This window comes from Dendrobium catenatum, unplaced genomic scaffold, assembly GCF_001605985.2.
Source record: "Dendrobium catenatum unplaced genomic scaffold, ASM160598v2 fragScaff_scaffold_370, whole genome shotgun sequence".
In the NCBI taxonomy this organism is placed as follows: domain Eukaryota; kingdom Viridiplantae; phylum Streptophyta; class Magnoliopsida; order Asparagales; family Orchidaceae; genus Dendrobium; species Dendrobium catenatum.
The window spans coordinates 4738213-4741336 of NW_021318832.1; positions in this window are offsets into that span (position 1 = coordinate 4738213).

The following is a 3124-nucleotide window of genomic DNA, read 5'->3' on the forward strand; positions in this document are numbered from 1 at the left end:
GTTACAATTGAATTGTTGTGGAATTATTATTTGTATTAGTTTGCAGGTGTGGAAATTTGATTGTTGGCTGAGAAGGAAATTTTTTTTGTCAATGCTACAGGTTTACGGCGGAATTTGCGCCGAAAGTTCGCCGGAAACGATGAAACAACGAATCATATCGTGTGTACCGGCGCCTTTGTTCTGACAGAAACTACCGGCGTACAGTTCACCGGTACTTACCAGCGTATACTTTTCGTCGCAAGCGAGTTCGTGGGTTTCCTACATGCACTTTGCGGCGTTATATCCGCCGGTAATGGCCGGTGCATAATGCGACGCTAATTACCGGCGGATGTGGCGCCAGAATTAGGACGTTTTTCAACGTCGAAAATGACCAGTTTTTTCGCCGGTAGTTCGTCGGAACATGCGCCGTAGAAATTTCAGACGCAATATTCGCGCCGGAAATAAATTATCGACGCGGCCAAAACCGGCGTATGAATTTCCGTCGAAAAGTGCGACAGAAACTTATGGTTCCGTCGGAATATCTATGTTTTCCGGCGGATTTCGTCCGTCGGTACTAAGGGGTTTTCCTGTAGTGAAAGTGTCGGGGTCTACTCGGCGATCTCGGGTGTGAGAGCTGAGCAAACTCAGAAATCCGACAGGAAGAAGAGAATTTGATAAGATACGAAATATCCTATAAGGCCCGAAGGAAAGGGACCAAAGCTAGAAGAAAGCCTAGCCAAGAAGGGAACTTAACTAAGAAAAGGACCCTATCTAAGAGAAGGACGAACCTAATCTAAGGAGCACTAAACTCAGAGTGCACACAACAGAAGATAATTTAACATCCAAAGATGGAGAGAGAAACCTGTCCCACCGTGGTCGCCAGAAATCTGTGGGTCCCCGAAAGGACTCTGCTCGTGCGATTCGAATGCAAAGAGTATGACCACACTATCCCATAGGACAAAATGGTTGTAGGCCTTTATAATCGACACAAGCAGGCCGATGGAAGAGCAGATGGAGTTATATATACGATTAGCCATGGAGGGTAGCGGCTTTCACCTACCAACCTCGATGGATAATAATATCTATAACCCAAAAGTTCACGATATTTCTCCCATTCGATGCATTAGATCGAATGGGGTTTATTTGATTGTGGGGTCGGTTTCCTACGGGCGTAAGCCCCCGTAGTTAATTACATCATAAGCTTTGACTTAGGAAAACTCTCGATTAAGGACATTAGATTATATTCTCCAAATGAGTTTAGTGCAAAGGGAAAATTCTAGGCTTTCCTAATCAAAGGGGAACGTCCCAAATTGGCTCAATCAGATCACACGTGGTTCAGTTAACATCTGATCAGCTCGAAGAAGTGGAAACTGGAGGAAAAGAAAAGACACTGCATTCAAATATGCACGAGAGAAAGAAGGAAGTGGTGTCATCTGTGTGACGCGGATGGGTAGGATTTATAGCCTTCAAAAGAATGGAGAGCTTACCCACCAATAAGGTATATATGAGTAACCTCGTACCACTCACCTTTAGACCCTAAATCTATAAAAGATGTAGTGTTGTACATACAACACTAGCATCTACGACCTAGCTAATGTAATCCTGGACTTATTCCTTGCCTAGAAAAGGAAGCCAGCTAAAATCCCAAGCACAACCAAACTTTCTATATGTATGCAAGATATGAAAGCTCTATCATAAGGAATCAAGGATTAGTAGTTCAAAAGAGTTAAATCAGGAACTCTACAATATGCAAAAGAATATATCTAGCGTTGTTAATGATGCATGAAACAAATGCACGAGTAAGAAAGATCCTTAGGTCCACTAATGCAATGCATGTATGTATGTAAAGTGAATTGTGGATAAAAGTGTGTAAGAACATATGCATGACATCCAGAGTACAAAAAATAAATAAATAAACACACCCTAAGGCTATCCTTCAGGCAAGATACCCGCACAGAAAATCATCATAGTCATGCCCACTTCGTGTGGGAAAACAATGATGCCCAATGGCATAAATAGGTGGCCTACTCTACAGGCCTAAATGACCCTAATGGTCTCTAGGGCTCACAGAAGGGGACAAGCTTTGACCTATAGGGCCAAAGCTTCGATAATGAACTAACCTAAGGCCAGCTACCTAAACATACTAGAATACCTATTAACAAGTTGTGTGTGATGTGTAGCAGTTTCGGTATATTTAAAAAAATTTGCATTACAAGTTGCAGAGATTATACCTGATTGTGGCGCTGCCACTTACAAATTTATGAGCAAAAGATCTCAGGTTGTGGCGCAGCAATTTAAAAGCTCCTAAGCAAATGCTCCTCTTTAATTCTCGGTCATCATGATCCAATGTACCTCGCAAGATAAAATAACAGAGAAATATCTATATAAGCGTAGATGCCGTTCAGAAAAGAAATGCAGGTAAATAATAAAAATATAACTAACAAGAAATTTAAGAAAAAAAAATGCAATAATAGAACATGTATATGTAGCAAACATTGAATAACAAGAGAAAATATCAGTCTAACCTAAGGCTAGAAGTCGAGTCCTAACCAAACAAGTCTAGGTGTGTGTAGGCTGTGTAGTTTTGGATAGGTTATATATAGGATGATTTAGTTGGAGTTACTTATATTTGATTTGTTAGAAGGCAAAATGGGAGATTTTAATTGAAGTTGAAATATTAGTAATTTAGGATTAATTTTTGAGATTTTTTTATTTTAGGATTTGATTGATTATCATCTTTGTTTCACACCGAGTCCGTGAGGTTTATTTCACCCTCCTTGGGGCTAACTTAATAGCCTCGTAGGCCTGGATTACCCAGTGATAATCAACTTTGTTCAATTATTAAGTTAGTTATAAGTTAGAAAAAGAAATATATATTAGGCAATTTATTAATCAAGTTTGTTAATTGATTTTAAAGGTTAATCTAAGGTTTGATATTTTAGGATTCATTTATCCTAATAAATTTTAGTTTTATGTTTGAATCTCCTAAGTTTAATCTACATCTTTTAGATTTTAAATTGGTTAGGAACTTGGTATTAGATTGTTTAAATTCGATTTAGATTTGGCATGTTTAATGGTTATGAAATATTAATCATGGTTTGAATGAATATTAAGTGTTTTAGTGCATTTTAAAGAATTGAATTAG